The sequence below is a fragment of the Protopterus annectens genome, chromosome 17.part0 (genome assembly GCF_019279795.1).
Source record: "Protopterus annectens isolate FY-2018-M chromosome 17.part0, PAN1.0, whole genome shotgun sequence".
Taxonomy (NCBI): domain Eukaryota; kingdom Metazoa; phylum Chordata; order Ceratodontiformes; family Protopteridae; genus Protopterus; species Protopterus annectens.
The window spans coordinates 359,347,830-359,366,815 of NC_056751.1; positions in this window are offsets into that span (position 1 = coordinate 359,347,830).

Genomic DNA, 18,986 nt, shown 5'->3' on the forward strand with positions numbered 1-18,986 from the left:
GAGAGGGTAAAGTTAGAGCTGAATTTGTCCATCAGTAGGTTTGCTATATCTTCTGGCTCAGTATACTGGACTCCATTAACAATGAGCTTTGCAAACAATTGTGTATTGCCTTTGAGGGTGCAGACATTTAAGTGCCTCACCATATGTGAGTCTATGTGTCTGGTTTGTTCTGTGTGTGATAGGTACAACTTGTGTACTGCTGACAACTTGATTGACATTAGGATTGCTTTTATGTGAGAGCTTTGCTTCCAGTGAAATTGTGTAAATACAGCTTTCATATACCTTACCATTTTTTTTGAGAATTTGCTGGTTATCAGTAAATATGAGGTAAATTCTACATTGCTTCAGGATGCTCATGTCCATCAAGCTTGTAACAGAGATAGTTGGAAAGTTCTTATTTACAGCAACAAGCCCTTTGTATTGATTAGATGGACAGCACATTGGTGTAGAGGATAGCATTGTCACCTAACAGCAAGAGGTTTGCCAGTTTTATTCTTAGCCTGGGTGCCTTTTGTGTGGAGTCTGCATGTCCTCCCTGTGTTTGTGTGGGTTTCCTCTGGGTGCTCCAGTTTCCTCCCACATTCCAAAGACATGCAGTAGGTGAACTGGACACTCTAAATTGGCTATGTATGTGAGTGTGTGATGTGGAAGAACTACCCAGGCAGGGCTAGCCACCCAGTGGTTTAAACCTTAGATCTAGATGATTCAGTGTTGAAGTGACATCCCAACCCCATGTGCAAAAATGGAAAAAAGGAACTGTGGTTGCATGAATGGCTGCAGAGAGAATGCAGTCAGGAGTATCAGGTTTGCAACTCTGGGGGCAGTGTTCGTCACTGGAAAATAGTTAGCCTCTGTGCAACTTGGTATTGGTGAAATTTCAAGGGGACTTTTACAGGAAAAATGTCAACTCGAGGTGTCTGTGTCTATACAGGGTACTGCCAAACACTTGGGGAACTACTAAAGTACCTCTAATGATTTATAGATTAAGTATTTAGGGGGTTATTCTGGAGTTAGGTTAGACAGTAGCAAATCTAGCAATACCTACTGAAAAGAAAAAAGAATTAGCTTTGTCAAGAGTAATGAATAGTGGGGATTTACCTAATTAGCTGCTACTACTAATGTTGGTCTGACTACAGCTTCATGCTGCTGGGATATAATGCTCCTTTGCTGCTTCCATAATTAGAAGCAAAACAGTAGCACCAATTCCAAGATGAAAAGTGGGCCATAGGCTCTTTCATGATCATCAGTCTTGTCCCTGATGATGCATGGGGTTTGTAGGCTTATTGTAGCTTTTTCTGGTAGATGCCTTGAATAGCAATGAGTTCAATCCGGAAGTTTCTACTCAGACACTCATTGCTCAATCAGAGACAATCTGGAATGAATGATTTCTGCTCCTAGTCTCACAAAGAGCAAACCAGAAGGATACATTTCAAATGGGCACCTATGAAGCAGTTATCAGGCTTTCTGGTGATCAGCAGTCTTCAGGAAAAAAATGTCCATATGCTCCTTTTCTCACAAGGAGAAAAACAGAATGACTAATCTCAAGATGACTACAGAATGGCAGAACATGGTTTCTAGAATGATTGGTGGTCTTGGACCAGATGTTCCAGATTTTAAAGGTAAGTTGGAAAATGTGTTAATATCCAAAGAGTTTCAGTATGTGTACTAAGCAGCTAGATGCATAAAAGTGGGTAAATCAAGCTTTACCAATCTAAGGAGAGCGAGACTAATTTTAAAAGAGCAAGCTAGATTGAATGCAGTGGGCAATTAGTATTCTGGCTCTATGGAATACAGTGGGAGGGTCAATAAATTTAAATAGCTGAAGGGGAGTGAATTCAGAATAAGATAATTTTTGTCCTTACTGACAATATTAATGAAAGAGGAAGGGAAAGGAAATATGTGCTCAAAATAACATAAGGAGTGGGCAACTAGAGAGGCAGTCAAGTTTAAAAACACAAAAGCACCAGGGTGCAAGAGTGGGGAAATTTTATTTTCTATGTGAGACACAGACCTGGTTGTTTTCCTAGGGTAAACATGTAATAAAAAAAGAATACAATTAGAACACAGTGCAATGAGCATAAACCCACTATATAAAATAAAAGAAGGCAATAAAGCAATAGAAATTACAAAAAAGCAATATAAGAAAAACAAGATACATTTTTCTCATAGTTGTCTAAAGCACAGTCTGAGAGCGCTTTTCAGTAAATCCTTGAAATGTTGTATTTTTACTCCTTAAATACAAGGTTTAGTTCCTAGTTCCTCCCTCAGGTCACAGGAATTTAAACCCAAGTGTCCTGTTCTAGGTTAATTAGGAGGACATATGAAGGATGGGCAAGAATTAAAATTGATAGGGCTCCTCTCCAATATGTTGTGCTTGAACAGACAAACAAGGCAGAAGTATCCTCTTTTCCTTTACTACTTGCTTTATATTTAGAGGTACTGGCAAAGAAAATAAAGGAATCCCAAATTCCAGGATATAATCGCATCAGGCTTTGTGCCCACTGAATGGCACACAGCAACAGTTATCCCACTCCACAAAGGGGGAGCCACCACTGATCTTGGGAACTATCGACCTATTAGCCTGATGAGCCTGGTCTACAAGGCCATGGAACGCATCATCATGGAACTCATAAACAAAGACATTGTTAACCTCCAAACTCTGGATACCACCCGGATCAGGTTTGTGAAAGGCAGATCATGCCTCCTGAACCTGATCAACTTCTTTGAGGCAGTCACCAAAGCCGTAGATGAGGGTAAGGTGGTTCACACAGCCTATCTTGACCTCGCCAAGGCTTTCTACACCATCCCCTATTCTGGAATTATAGCTAAACTCACTAAACTAGGTATAAATCCCTACGTCACAAGATGGGTTGCCAACAGGCTCACTGACAGAACCCACACTATAAAAGTTGCAGACTCCAAATCTGACCTCAAAGGAGTGACAAGTGGAGTACCACAGGGCTCCATCCTGGGACCTCTCCTGTTTGATATCTACTTCTCTGAAGTACAGGCTAACACAGAAGGCCTCTGGCTAATGAAGTTCGCAGATGACTGCAAACTAGGAGCCATAGTCAAGTCCTCAAATAATGTGGACATCCTACAAAAGGGTCTCGCTGAGACAGATGCCTGGTGTCAGAGCCATGGCCTCAAGCTCAATGCCAAAAAGTGCAGTGTCATCCCCTTTGGTAAAAACTCTGTACCCAAGAACTACCACATAGGTAGCAATCTACTTAACACCGAATGCGTGATAAGAGACCTTGGGACCCAGGTGATCAGTAGTCTCTCCTTTGATAGTCACATCACCACAGTAGTCAGGAAATTGATCAGTAGTCACTCCTTTGATAGTCACATCACCACAGCAGTCAGGAAATCCTTCTACATGGCACACCTCATCATAAAAGGGTTCTCATCCAGGAAAAAAAGAGGTCATTGTTCCCCTCTACTCGACACTCATTAGACCCATTATAGAGTACAATGCCTCTTTTGGAATATACCTCACAAGACATCTGCAGCAGCTGGAAAGGCCACAGAAGTACCTCACAAAGAGGATTACTGGCCTCAAACAAATGCCCTACACTGACCACCTCAAAAAACTCCAGCTTTACTCCATAGCATATCACCTACTCCGAGGTGATCTCTGCCTAACATATAAAGCTACGTCAAACCCAGAGCTGTTGGACATGCTACACCTAAAGAAATCCCAGTCCCTTCGAGCTACACGCTCTAGGGACCTAAGCCTTGTAACCACAATAAACAGAACATGCTGGAGGGATAGATTCCTGTCCCAGAGACTTCCCATATTCTGGAACAGGCTACCCATCTATGTCAAGCAAAGTTCGTCATTAGCACTCAAAAATCTTGATGAGTGGATGGGAAATAGGAAATACACCCCGGGATCACTTCTGTGTCTCTGCTTAACAGTGGCACAGGAAAATAACTTTCTTGGGTGGGATAAGCCAGGGAAACTTGTTGGCTAGGCTTATGTAGGCCCTTGGGCCGATAGCCTAGTACCTACAAATGTATAACTGGTATGGCAATCAAGAAAAATTGACTATTTGTTAATGATATTTTGTACTTGATAAATCCAGAAAAGGACATCTTGGTATTGTGGAACATTTTGAAACAGTTTCAAGTTTTTTTTCGGGTTTAAAATTAATGAAAATAAAACACAGACTATAGCTGTAAATTGTGTACCCACACACAAATTGGTTCAGCAATACCCATATTTATAGGAACACAATAAGATGAAGTGCCTAGGAGTAGAGACTAAAAAGGATTTTATGGTAGACAAGGATATGTGGGAAAAGACTAAAATAAAAGTTATTCACTTAACGTGATGATTGCTCTGTGTTGTCTTATTTTTTTCCTGTTCAACCTTTGGGGTTGTTGGATCTGACCTCAGCATCTTTTTTGATGCTTCAGCTCCAGGCCTCTGACTCCTCCCTTACCCACAATTCCCTCCACTCCATCTTAGCACCTCGGATTGAGTTTGTCAGATACATCAGCTAGCTTTCTATACATAACCATAAGAATACAGAATACAAATAATTTAGGAAATAGAGAGCTGTTAACATACAGGTTCCCAGGTGAGGTCTATCCAGTCACCAATAGCTGTCAATGATAATACTGGAATGGGGAAGGAGGGAAGCATGTTGAACCAGATGAAAATTAGTCAACTCAGATCTATCATTATGTTAGGTACATAATTTTTGTATCTGATGTTGTTTAATCACATCCAATTCAACCTTGGGTACAGATTCGAAGCTGACAAATACCTGGGTGGCATCAAAGGAGGAAATTCCTGAGAATGGTGGAACCAAAGGAAGAACATGCTCTAAACTGTACATCCAATTTGTAAAGAGATACAAAAGTGTGAACTATAAATCAAGTTGATGCTGCATAGCTATCATCAATTGGGATTATATTTGTAAAGGCCGTAGAAACAGCTTTGGATTTTGTACATAAAGATAGAGATCTTTTAGTGTAGACAAAGGAAATACACTCTAACAACAACCTTGAAAGGGTAAACTTTGGAAACACCCTTTCCCAGTTTTGCCTTGGAGAAAGCTACAAATAGTTTGACTTTCTGAAGTCCTTTGCTCTATGAAGATAGAATCTGAGTTAACGAACATCTAGCATGTGCAGTACATACTCTACTTTTTTGGGTATATTGGGTATGGTAGGTCAATTGATTGATTTTGATTTGATTTGCTTCAGATGTCACCTTATGGAGAAAGGACACATTAGATCTCCTTCCATATCACTGTTGCAGTATTCATAACAGAAGAGATCTGCCAAGGATAGCCCAACCTCTGGCCAGTATACCAAAGCCTTAAGTACTTACAGGCACTGTACATTACACATATGCTCCCAGCACAAGGCATAGAGCATAAAGGTAACATATGGATGCACAAACACTCAGAACCTCTTTGGTGCCAGTCCAAATGTCATCACTGAATGTTGGTCTGAATGCCTTTCTTTTGTGCTGGTTACTGAACCACTTTTTACAGCTAATTTCCTATTGGGGGTTTCTCCTTATCTTCTTTTTCTTTAGTATTGATTGGTTTCACATCATCCAGGAAGGAAAAATATCAGTATGTGAGGCAGATTCCTCATAAAGTCTGTAATGTTTGTTTGGGTGCTTCCCACAAACATATGCAGTGTTCTACCTGCCATGCTTTTATCCCTAAGACTCTTATGTATTTGTCTCTCCTCCTTATCTATTTACCTGGAAAACCAACATCTTAAGCTGTTGACTCAAGGTGCTATGGCGGTGTCTTCCCATCTCAAGGGTCAGTCATCTGTCAAGAAAAAGGCCAAAAAAAGTAGGCTTAATATGGGTGTTGTCTACTCTCCCCAAATATCTCTCTCAATGCTAGTGAAAGCCCAGAGGATTGTCTAGTGGTTGCCTTGGATTAATTTGTCACAACCCTGTTGAAGGCCAGCATGGATCCTACTCCTTGCACATCTTTGGAGGCTTGAAAAATGTCTGACTCCTGAAATTGAGAGGGAACCATAGATGATTATATCTGAGGGACTGAGAGGGATTCCACAGATTTTAGTGAGTGAGGGGATCCCTATTATGCTCATTGAATGTTGTCAAGGGTCTGACCATCCTAGGGTGTTTTGTGAAGATGTCATGCAGAAATAGAAAACCAAGCATTATTCCCCTGCAGTTAAAGCTCCCCAGCATGAATGGCAGAATTTTATTCAGGGGTTGTTTCATGTTTTAATGGCTTTAAAGCCTCCTCAACAGGTTTCTATGCCTACTCCTCCTTGGTCTTCCACTCCTTTTAAAAGACCCAGAGAACTGGATTCCTCTGACCAGGACTACGGGGAAGAATCCTTAGCTTACAATTGCTAAATCCCATCCCCCTTGGATTATAGTTCAGAGGAAGAGGATTCTATTAGTCCAAATTCTCCTTTGGAGGAACTCTCTTTTGGGGACACTGTTACCCATATAGTGGAATTCTTTAAGTGGGATTGCTCTCAAGTTTCTGATATCCAGAAGAGGTACCATGAGCTCCTCCAGATGGAGTCACCCAAACCTTCTGCTGTTCCCCCTGTTCTGGCTGCCCTCCTGGATACTTTCTCAGCCCCCAGCTTCCAAGAAACCTGACAGATTTTACCAACAATTTTCTTGGGTGGCAAAAGCCAGGGTACCTTTTTGGCCAACAGCCTAGTACTTACCTATGAACTGCCCGATGAATGTAAATTTTTGTATAAATGCCCTTCTGCTGATCTTTCTGTAGTGTCTGACTCTTCAGACATACCCTCCAAACATCCTGCTTCTACCACGCTACTTCCTTCAGACATGGATAGTAGGGCCATGGAGAGGCTAGGAGGGGAGTCAGGGTCAACAGATTCTTCCTCTGAGGAATACCCCAAGGGAGAAGAAAGTTGGGAAGTGTAGGAAAGTGAATCTTCAGATGGAGTCACAGAGAGCTTCCTCTTCCCTCACAGTTGGATCTGTGGTATGAGGCCTTGGACTCAGAATGGGAGGAGGGATGTTAGTAGTTCCTGCAGAGGTAGGACATAAGGCCATGAATGCATTAAACAGACTTTGGCTGACAGCCTGCCATTCGGGCATGCTTTCAGTGGGAGTAGAAATGTGCTTCCTTTTCTCATTCTTTTTAAGAGGCCTGGTGGGCATCTGAAGGGAGCCTAGAGTCTGGAGTCTGTAAGGAACTGGAAGCATCCAACGAACCTACTGAAAGTGCTGGTTCCTCCCCCCAGCATCAGAAACCGATGCCAGTAAAGCCTCTAAGGATGTGCCCTCCATGCAGGATTGTGCAACTTCCATGGAGGTACCAGCTATATCCAGGGAGGTGGAGCCCAATTACTCTACCAGGCCGACATTGGCCACAGGCTGAGGGTCAGACACTAGATGCGCAGCTGAAGTGGTAGGCCACATAGTCTTGGCTTTCTTTTTTGGTGGTTATGTAGGTATGGCAGAGGAGCTCTCCATCCCTAAAGCTATTTGTTTTAACCCTTGATTTTTTTTAAATACAAGTTAAGCACGTGCAGACAGCTGTGCAATGTCTTGGGCGCGAACGCCTGAAAAATGGACAGGCTTTGCAATCATGCAACCATCCCAAACAAAAGAGGAACTGATCATGGGTATCTTTGTGAGGTATCTGATGGCCACACTTACACTTGCCCTTTCTGGATGACATGAACAAGCATTAAATGAAAGAAAAGGGCTGAAAGATTCCCCAACAGAGCACTGATCTGATTTCTCAAATTCAACAGTCATAAAGGCAGGAACACCTGGCATTCTACTAGAAGTTCTGAGGGCTGGTGCATGCAGAAGTAATTTTTATGGCCCATGTTCCTTGAGCCACATCAGATGTCCCACACACCATACAGGGATTGAAAACTTTTGTATACTGGCCGGATGTTCGCAATGCAAGAGGAGTAAGCCCATATGTTAAATACAGGAACATGGGACTAGAAGGACATCTATCAGACTCATATTACTAGGTATGTTTTGGCCCTCCATTCTCAGCATTCTCAGGTAATCTCTGATTTCCCTGACTCTAAAGGGAAGGCTTCTGCTCTTTCTTTGTTGGGTTCCACCTCTCAAGTTTCATGCCATTCTATTAAGTGCAGTTATGATGCTGCTGATGCTTCCTCCAGGGTTGCTGCATTTGGTTCTATCAAGAGGCATTACTCATTACTTCATCTTCAGGTTTTGCCTAATAATATTAAGGCCAATCTATTGGGTGCTCTTTTGGATAATAAAAAAAATCTTTTAGGGGTTTCTGTTTTTTTAAGTTTCTTCAGCATAAGGGCAAGGCTTTGCAGGAGTAGAACATATTTTTGTTTCTCTTATTCCAAAATTGCAAAAGAATTATCCTTCCAAATCTGCTTTTCTTCAGGCAGTCTTGCCCTCTGCCCATGGGTAAAAGTGGTTCTAGATGTATGCCTCCTGCTAAGTCTGCTCAAACCCCTACTTGCCAGAAACCTGCTTTTCAGGACAAGCCAGATTCTATTTCACAATTTGCTTCATCTTTTCTTTGGCTGGACCCCTTTACCCCCTCATCTTTTCCTGTCCCTTCCAAATTAGTTAAGAATCACAACAAACTCTTGGGTTCTGGCTATTATCTGCCAGGGATATTTCACGGTTTGGAAATAATCTCCTTCCTTTTTTGGCATCCCTCAACCTCAAGATTCCTTCTTTTTGGAGGTTGTCTCTTCAAACTATATTCCTCTTCTTCTTCCCCACACCTTGCTGGTCTCTCTGGATCTCAAGGATGCCTATCTTAATATCCACATAAAACCCCTTTTCAGGAAATTTTTGTGCTTCTTCCTTGCATTTTTAGTTCGCCTCTTTGCTATTTGGCCTCTTTACTGCCCCACAGGTATTCACCAAATGCCTCACTCTTGTATTTGCTTTTTGCAGGATGAGAGAAGTTCAGATCTTTCCTCATCTGAATGAACTGCTCATTCAAGCTATCCTCCTTGGAGGGTCTGCTTCAAGATCTCCAGTTTATCATTTTTCTTTTACAGAGCCTGGGGTTCACCATAAACTTTCAAAAATCTGATCTCTGACCCCTTCTCAGGATGTTTTCTCTGATCAAGGCCATCCCCATACCGGCATCCCTGCCTACCCCCAAAGCCCTGTCTCTTATTGCCTTTTTCCAGTCTCTTCTTCCTCAGGAGTCAGTCACAGCCAGGGACTTTCTCAAAGCCCTTGGGTTCATTGCTTCCACCATTCCCTTGCTTCCTCTGACCAAGCTCCATATGAGAACACCACAGTAGTACTTCATGTCAGTGTGGCTTCAACAGCACCACTCCCTTAACTTCCTAGTCCCCTTCTTCCTTGTCTCAAGTTCAAGCTTTAGTGGTGGATTCATCAACTTACTTTCAACCCAGGGATGCCTCTTCAAGCTCTAGCCCTGACTCAAGAGCTTTTACAGACACCTCAGATAGGGGAAGGGGGCCTCCTTTACCTCTCTCAAGGTTCAGGATCTCTGGTTTCTGCATTAGAGGTCAGACCACATCAACATAAAGGAGATGAGGGCCTAGCTGTTTCCTGGGCCTAGGCTTTTCATTCCCTATTTCATCCTGGGACCCTCAAGATTTTCACAGACAACACCACTGTGATGTGGTATGTCAAACAAGCAAGGGGGTACAAGGTCTTATCTTCTTTGTAAACTAGCCCTTTAGGTCCAGGATCTAGCTGTCCAATATCAAGAGACTTTTCAGGAAGTTTACATTCTCTCAGATCACAATCTAGTGGTAGATTCTTTAAGCAGATCCAGTACACAAGCTCACGAATAGATGCTTCACAGAGATGTGCTCCTGGACTTTGTCCATTGGTGGGGTATTCGTCAGGTAGATCTCTTTGCTTCCCCTCTGAACAGACAACTTCCTTGATTCTGATCCCAAGTCCCAAGTCCTCCAGCTTGGAAAGTGGAAACCCTGTCTTTTTCTTGGAAGGGGATATTTCTGTACACCTTCCCTCCTCTTCCTCTGCTTCTGAGGGTCTTACACCTGATGAGGTAAAACTCCCCAAAATCTTGCAAGTGACTCCCTTTTAGTGCAGATAGCATTGGTAACCCCTACTTTCTCACTTGGCCAGGGGCAATCACCACAAGTTACCTCACCAGATGAACCGTCTCACACAAGACAAAGAGTCTCTTATCTATCCTCACTTGTCCACACATCAGCTGATGCTGTCGGTGGTAGGGTTTTGATCCCATTTAGACACCTTTTTTCTGAGGGTGTACTTCAGGTCCTGTAGGAGGACAGGAAGTCATATTTGTCTAAAGGGAAGATATTTTCATCTGGTGCCTCTTTCAAAACCAGGATCCCTTATCTGTGCAGGTTCCTATGGTTCTCCCTTATTTCTGTGTTCTGCTCCATGCTGGGTTAGCATATTCTTCAGTTAAAGCTCAGCTGTCAGCGATTTCCACTTGTCTGCCCTTGACTCATCCTCTGGCCTGTAGATTTGAGCTCAAGCAATTTCTTAAAACTGTCCTTCATTATCAGGCCTCCCCAGTAAGCCAATTTCACCTTTATGGGACCACAATATTGTTCTTAAAAAACTGACTTGGGCTCCTTTTGAGCCTGCTGCTTCAGCTTCCTTACAACATTGTACTTGAAAGACTGTTCATCCTTTAGCCCTCATTTCAGCTAAGAGAGCATCTGAGCTTCAGGCTGTTGCGGCTATTCCTTCCTTTTTTAATTTTTCACAGAGACATGATGTCTCTTTGTACTAATCCTTCTTTTATGTCTGAAATGGTCAATGAGTTGTCTCTTAATCAGTCTATTCATCGTCCTTCCTTTTTTCCTTCTCTGCAGTCTGCCAGTGAGGTTTTTCTATGAATATGCATAGGACAGCTCAGATATTGTTTACATAAAACTAAGGATATTGGCACATCTGTGAAAATTTTTGTTTCCTTTCATCCCAGGTTTTTAGTTTTGGCTGTTTCTAAACAAACCATCTCATCCTGGATTTTGAAGACCATTTCTTTTTTGTTTTTCTTTTCACAGTAAATATCTTTCTTCCTCTGTAAAAGCTCATTCTACCAGGGCTGTTGCCTACTCTGGTGCTTTTTTCAAGGGAGTGGATACTAATTCCATCCTTGAGACTGCTACTTGGTCTTCAGTTCATGCCTTCACTAAACACTACAAGTTGGATGTCATTTCTAGGGCTAGAGACAGCTTTGCCAGAGCCATTCTGCATGTGTTTCTGGAGGTCTCTTCTGTGCCTTCCTCCTCCTAGGCTTCTTGAGCTTTTGTACTCTCCCTTCTGTTAGGAATACTGCAACAATGATATGGAAGGATGTGGTACAGTTGTGTAAAATCTTACCATAACAGTAGATGTCATTTTCATGTTGCAGTATTCCATCTCTCCCTCCTACCCCCTCTGCCCTAGCCGATTCTTTCTTCCCCTCCTGGTCTATGGATTTTTCTACCTTTTTCCTTCTGGATGTACATGTTCTTTTTTGTCCTTAAGGATATTCTGTTCCTCCTGAGGCTTTTTCAGTTCTGAGTGTGTATGGGTCTGTGCATCACCTTTATGCCCTATGCCTTGCACAGGGAGTGTGCATGTGACATATGGCACCTGTAAGTACTAAAGTATTTGGTATACTGGCTGGATATTGGGATATCCTTGGCAGGAGATTCCTTCTGTTATGAATACTGCAACAGTGAAGAGAAGGGTGTCGACTGTTATGGTAAGATTTTGCAAAACTGTACTTTCTTAGAGTAATTCTGTCTTTTGTATGGAAAACTAAATAGGAAGGTTTGCAAGAAAGCACTTGTAGTTCAGAAATTCCTCTTGCTTGAAGTGACTACAACTAGGAAAATTCTCTTCCAAGACAAAACTTGTAAGTTTGTAGAAGCTGCTGGTCCAAAAGGGGGTGAGTTAAGGTTGTAGCAAAACTGTGATATCCCAGGGAAAGCACGGGCCCTAACTGGAGGTCTCAGCAAGAAGGTTCCTTTGAGGAAGACTTTAGAAAATTTCAGAGATGTTATGGAGGTAAAAAGAAGTTATGTCTTACCGTAACGTTCCACCTGTGTTGTTGATCTTCATTCAGTCATTACTGATGGGTTATCGGTTTCGTCCTCGGAACCGAGCCAGCAAATATCAAGCTTGCATCAGCCAAAAACTCTAGAGCCAAGGTCCTACCCAGAATGCTCTGCTCCCTGTTACCTCAGATCGAGTTTGCAAGTTGATAGATAAAAGTAGAGGCCACCTCTGGTCATAACAGTCCTACAAGAAAGGAGTACATGAGATCAACCAAGAACCTCCGAATGGGGGACGGAGGGTGGGAAGTAATGAATGAATGAAGATCAACAACACAGATGGAACATTATGGTAAGACATAACTTTATCTGATGTTGTTAATCTTCATTCATTCCTTACTGATGGGACAGAGTCCCCAGCTACCTGTATTCCTGGGTGGCCCTCATGGAAGGATATTCCTGAGCACCATGGCACCAAAGGAAGCTCTACCTCTGGAGGCCAATTCCAATTTGTAATGAAGAATAAAGGTATGAGGCTTGGCCCAAGTTGCAGCTGAGCAAATATCATTGAGGGAAGCCTTAGCATGGAAAGCTGCTGAAGTTGCTATAGATCTTGTAGAATGTGATGTGCTTTGACTCTGTGAGGCAAGGTGAGATTGTTTTTATTACAGAAAAAGGTGATACAATTTCTCAACCATGAAGCCAATGTAACTTTTGATACAGGATGACCCAGTCTAAGTCCAAGCCAGAAATAGTTGGTCTGATTTACGGGTAGATTTTATGCTGTCCAGATAAAATTGTATTTGCCTATGAACATTCAAGGAGTGCAGGCAATACTCTCCCTTGTTAGAATGGTTAGGAAAGAACACTGGGAGATCAATAGACTGGTTGATAGATCGCTCTGACACCACTTTTGGTAAAAAGGTAGAATTGCTTCTCAGTGAGGGTCTATATTGGATTAGCGAACACTTAGAAAAGTGAATGCTAATTCATCAACCATTTTTACACAAAAGCTTAAATTCTCGAACACCCGGAACAGTGATTTTTTTCCCAGGGAAAAAAATCGCTGGTCCACAAAAAACAAAACAAAACAAAAAAAAAAAAAAAAAAAAACTTAAAACATTATCCCTACTTAAATATACCAACTCCGAAATCGCACCACAGTGGAGGGAATAGTGAACTCCTGAAACCAGCCCAGCATTTTTTTCCCTGTGAAAAAAAATCGCTGTTCTGGGTGTTCGAGATTTTTAAGTTTTCACTTAAAAATGGTCGATGAATTAGCGTTCGCTTTTCTAAGCATTCGCTTATTCAATATAGACCCCTCAGTGATACCCTGTTCTTATGGAAGATAAGATAGGGAGGTTTGATGCATAAGGCCTGAAGTTCAGACAACTGTCTGGTCGATGTGATTGCAATCAGAAACAAAGTTTTCCAAGACAGATATCTTACATCACAAGAGGACGCAGGTTCAAAGGGTGAAGCTATTAAAGCTTGCAGAAACAAAGCCAAATCCCAAGGTTGTATGGGTTCTCTAAAGGGAGGTTTTAGGTGGATAACCCCTTTCAAAAAAGTCTTGCAGAGTCTGTATGACATAAGTGATGAATCTTGAAAACTGATATGAAAATTTGAGATGGCAGCTAAATGTACATGGATAGTAGAGGCAGACACCCCAGAGTGGAAAAGATGTGATAAGCAATCCAATACCACCGAGACCAGGGCTGACAAGGGGTCTATTTGCTTACCTGCTGCCCATAGAGAGAACCTCTTCCCTTTGTTAAGATACATTAGTCTGGTAGATGATTTATGAGATGCAACAAGAATATTGCGCACAGGGGACAAAAGGTTTTCATGCCTGGCAATCATAGGAAGTGGAGGAACCAAGCTGTCAGTTTCAGGGTTGTTAGATTGGGGTGAATCAGACCCTGCAGATGGGAGATCAATGTTGGTGATGGATTGAGGCTCCATGGTTGATCTAGCAGGTGAGGCCAGAGGAAGGGAAACCAGACTTGTCGAGGCCAATATGGACCAATGAGGATCACTTTGCTCTTCAACTGTCATGCTTTCCTTAGAAATTGGGAAATGAGGGGAAGAGGAGGATAGACATAAAGAAGCCCCGAGGGCCAAGCATGGACTAGAGTGTCCCTTGGTGACTGTCCTTGAGGGGGGGATTAGGGCAAAATAGTTGCTGGACTTGTAGTTGGTTGGGGAGGCAAATAGGTTGCAGCAAGGCTGGCCCTAGCGGTGGAAGATTTTTGCCGCTATCAGAGGATTGAGAGACCACTTGTGCGGCTGTAGAAAGTACCAGCTTAATTTGCCCACTATCACGTTGGAGCTCCCGGGAATGTGCATTGCAATCAGAAAGCAGTTGTGAGCTATCACCCACTGCCATATTCTCAAGGCCTCTTGGCATAACGTGTAAGATCTGGTGCCCCCTTGTTTGTTGATGTACCAGACCAATGACATGTTTTATTGGATCGCAATAGTCCCTGACGGAAGGATGGAGTGAAATTCTTGCAACGCTAGATGCACCGCCCTCAGTTCCAGGATATTCATATTCAAAAGGGCCTCTGTCTCCAACCAGGTGCCTTGGACTGAGGTTTCCATGACATAGCCCCCCACCAACCCATCAGGGAGGCATCTATAGTCACCGTGGCTACCGGTAGATGGGGGTGAAAGGGTGAAACCATTGTTGGGGATTTGGAGACGTCCACCAGAGTAAATATTTCTTGCATCTCTGAGTCACACTTATTTGAAAAGACAAAGGATGTTGTAGAGGGTACAACTGAGTGAGAAGAAGTCATTGAAGAAGTCTCGTGAAATCTGGCTAGGTGAACAATGGTAATTGAAGCTTCCATTGACCCCAATAGCTAAAGTACAGATAGAACTGGGGATATGTGGTGACAGAGCAGCAGTTGAACCTATTGTCTTATTCTCTGAAGTCTGTTATCTGGAAGGGATGCTGTGCAATTTCTCATGTCCAACAGTACCCCTATGAATTCCACAGATCGAGTTGGGGTTGTGTTGGATTTTGCCCAGTTTATAGTGATTCCCAGGCTTTGAGCTGTTAACAGAGTATACTGCAAGGCTTCTTCCAGTAGACGCTTGGTGGGGGAGGTAAGGAGCCAGTCATCTAGATATGGAAACGCCTGGAATCCTTGAAGTTGCAAGTGAGCGACAACCACTGCCATGCATTTTTTGAACACTCTGGGGGCTGTAGACAGACCAAAGGGCAGGGCTCAAAACTGGTAGTGACTGGCTCCTATATGGAAGCAGAGGTATCTTTTTGAGCATTTGTCCATCTTTATGTGGTAATAAGCATCCTGAAGATATACAGAGCACATCCAAGAAGAGGAAGGATAGACTGAACCGTGACCATCTGGAATTGCTCTGTTTTTACAAATTTGTTTAGTGTACTGAGATCCAGAATTTGTCTCCAGTCCCCTGTCTTTTTTGGCACTAAAAAGAACCTTGAGTAAAATCTGGATCCTATCTGGTCTAGGGGGACCATCTGGATGACTCTTTTTTGCAGCAGCTTTTTGGTTGGAAGAAGAGACTGCATTAGGTTAGGGTTAGCATCCATTACTAAAGAGGGCAGGGGAAGGTAATTAGCTAAAATATGCAAATTCTTATCAGCAATATTGAAGGCTACACTTTTGTTCTTATTGTAGTCTACCCAAGAGTTGCACAATAGGTGAGAAATGACTGGTTACATTAAAACTAGGCACTTTCAATTTTGGCATGTGAGTGCTTGAAAAATCTTGAAGCAGAATATAATAAAATGAGAGTTTGTCTTTTCTATGTCCTTGAATCAAACATGGCTTCTAAATGTTAGAGGCTGGTTCTACCATAACAGAATTAGAAGTCATGTACTTAGCATAACTTGGCATCTGTGTTGTCCGTTTTCATTCTTCCTCACAAATGGATCTAGGATCTGATCCTCGGATCCAACTCAGCCACCTCTACAAGATTTCGGATCCAAAACTTGAACTCCTCAGACTGAGTTTGCTGCCTTACCCCCACTGTGTTACACAGACAGAACAGACACAAAGAAAGACTGAGGCTCAAAAGCCTGGAACATGATGTTTCTAATATCACCCAAAAATCCTTCTAGGAGTGACAGGGCCGTGGGATGGCTGAGAGGGAAGGTGAGGAAGAATTAAAATATACAACACACATGCCAAGTTGTTACATATATAACTTCTAAATCTGATGTTGTCCTTTTCAATCTTCCTCATGCATGGGCCAGAGTCCCCAGTCCTCAAGGAAAGACTTGCTGGAGCACTGCTGACAGAAAGGAAGCTCTGCTTCTGGAGACAATGTTTAACTTGCAATGTGTAATAAAGGTATGAGTCTTTGACCAAGTGGCTGCAGTGCAGATGTCATCAATGGAAGTTCTTGATGTAAAAGCAGATGAAGTAGCCATAGATCTAGTGGAGTGAACGCTAGGAGGATCAGGCAACTCCAAACCTTCTTGGGAATAAATCAGTGGAATACAATCAGTGATCCATTTGGCTAGAGTAATATTGGAAACTGCTTGACCTACGTGGTTGGGGGAACAGGACATAAACAGCTGATCAGACTTCCTGTACAGTTCTGTTCTGTGAAGATAAAAATGTAACTGTCTGTGAATATTAAGTAGGTGCAGTATATATTCACCTTTATTAGTAAAATTTGGAAAAAAAAACTGGTAACTAAATGGACTGGTTAACATTAGTCTCCATAGCCACTTTAGGCAGAAATGAAGGCTTGGTTCAAAAAGACACCCTATCCTTATGGAAAATAATGTAAGGAGGTCTGGCCAATGAAGCCTGAAACTCATAAATTCTTTTTGCTGAAGTGCTAGCTACTAAAAATATTGTCTTCCAAGTAAGAAATTTTATAACGCATTTGTCTGCCAGTGAAAAGGCTTTCTGAGGTAACCCTTGAAAGACCACTGTCAAATCCCAAGGAGGAGAGGGATCTTTTACTGGAGGTCTGAGGAGGAAGGCTCCTTTCATGCAAGCTTTACACAATATGGAAGATGCCAGGGATAATGCTTCATTTCCAGTATGGAAGTTGGATATGGCTGCCAAATTAAATTTAATAGTAGAAAAAACAGCCCCTTCCTTAAAAGAGTAGTGAAAAAGAGGAGAATGGCCAAAATAGGTGCTGAAAATAGGTCAATATTCTGAATGGAAGCCCAAAAAGAAAATCTTTTCCATTTGCTTATGTAAACTTTATTGCTGGATGCTTTCTGAGAGGCTATGATAATGTTACAAACTGGAGAAGTGAGCCTGGACTGTCACTAGAAGTGGAGAAACCATGCGGAAGGCATGCAGAGGGAGTGAAGATTGGGATGTTGATTTCCTGATGGATGAGATAGGAGATCCTGAGTGGGTTCCAGTATACATACAGGATATTTCAAGTGAGACCAGAGGAAGGGGAATCAAACCTGTCGAGGCCAGAAGGGGGTAAAAGGTGGATGACTGAGAGCTCTTCTGCCTGCTTGCTTTCTGTAGGAACTTCAGAAACAGAAGTAAAGAGGTGGACAGGAGTAGAGGAGGCTCAGGGGCCAATTGTGAATCAGAGCATCCCTCAGTGACTCCCCCAGAGAGGGAATTAGAGTGAAGTACTTACTGCACTTTTTATTGAGGGGTGAGGCAAATAGGTCTCAGCAAGGCTGGCCCCACTGGCTGAAGATCGTATTCGCTGTCTGATTGAGGGACCACTTGTGAAGAATCATAATGGACCTGTTGAGTTTGTCTGCCAGTGCACTGGTTTTCCCCAGTATATGTATTGCAATAAGAAGGCGGTCTGAAGAGATCACCCATTCCCAGATCCTCATGGCCTCTCTGCACAGTGGGTAGGAACAGGTTCCTCTGTTTGTTGATGTACAAGACTACTAACATGTTGTCTGCATGAACTGCAATAGCCCCTACAGGGAGAACCTCCTGAAAGGCTTGCAAAGTTAGAAGGACATCTCTCATCTAGAGGACATTGATAGGCAAGTTGGTCTCCAAGCGGACCAAGTGGCTTGGACCATCTTCCTCATGAAATGTCCGGTTAGGAAGGGAGAATGGCCTGCCCAGAAACAAGATGTCTGACTGACTCCACTAGCGAATATGGCATTTACAAATTGGAGTGAGATTTATGGGAAAAGACAGATGCTGATAAAGAATAGACCATATCAATGACAGTGTCCAGTGAAGGATTATCATAAATAATCTTGCTAGAGGACTAGAAGAATAGCAGCTGACATTGACCCAAGCACTTGTAGCACTATTTGCTGGAGGAGATGGATGAGAGAGTAAGGCCCGCACCTGATGTCTGAAGAATGCGATGAAGAGTTAATGATGCCACTTGAGTCATAGTATTCAGTTGACTTCCTATAAATTCCAGATTCTGTAAAGGAGTTAGATTAAATTTGGCATGGTTTACTGAAATGCCTAAGGAGCTGGAGATCTGAAGCAAGTAATCCCTGGCTTGTGGAAGTTGATGACTAGTTGGGGTACTGAGGAGCCAGTCACTAAGATAGGGAAACACCTGGAATCCCTTGAGTCTCAAGTGAGCTGCCATGACTGCCATGAATTTAGTGAACACTCTGAGGGCTGTGGTGAATCCAAAGTGCAGTTTGATAATTGGTAGTGATTGCTCCCAACCGAAAATGGAGGTGTCTTTTGGAGTGCCTGTTTGTTTTGATGTGATAGTAGGCATCCTGGAGATCTGTAGAGCACATCCAATTGTCCTTGTGGAGAAAAGGCAGGATGGACTGAACTGTAACCATTCAGAACTTTGACTTCTGTACATACTGATTCAGATTGCTTAGATCAGAACTGGTCTCAGATCCCCTGTTTTCTTTGGCACTAAAAAGGAGCAGGAGTAAGTTCTGAATCACATTTGTTTGGGTGGGACCTCCTGGATGACTTTTTTTTGTAACAGCTTTTAAATCTCTTGAACTGTGTATTCCCTCTGACTGGTGAAATGTTTCTTCTTTGGGCAGGAGGTGGAACGGAAAAGGGTATGTAGTA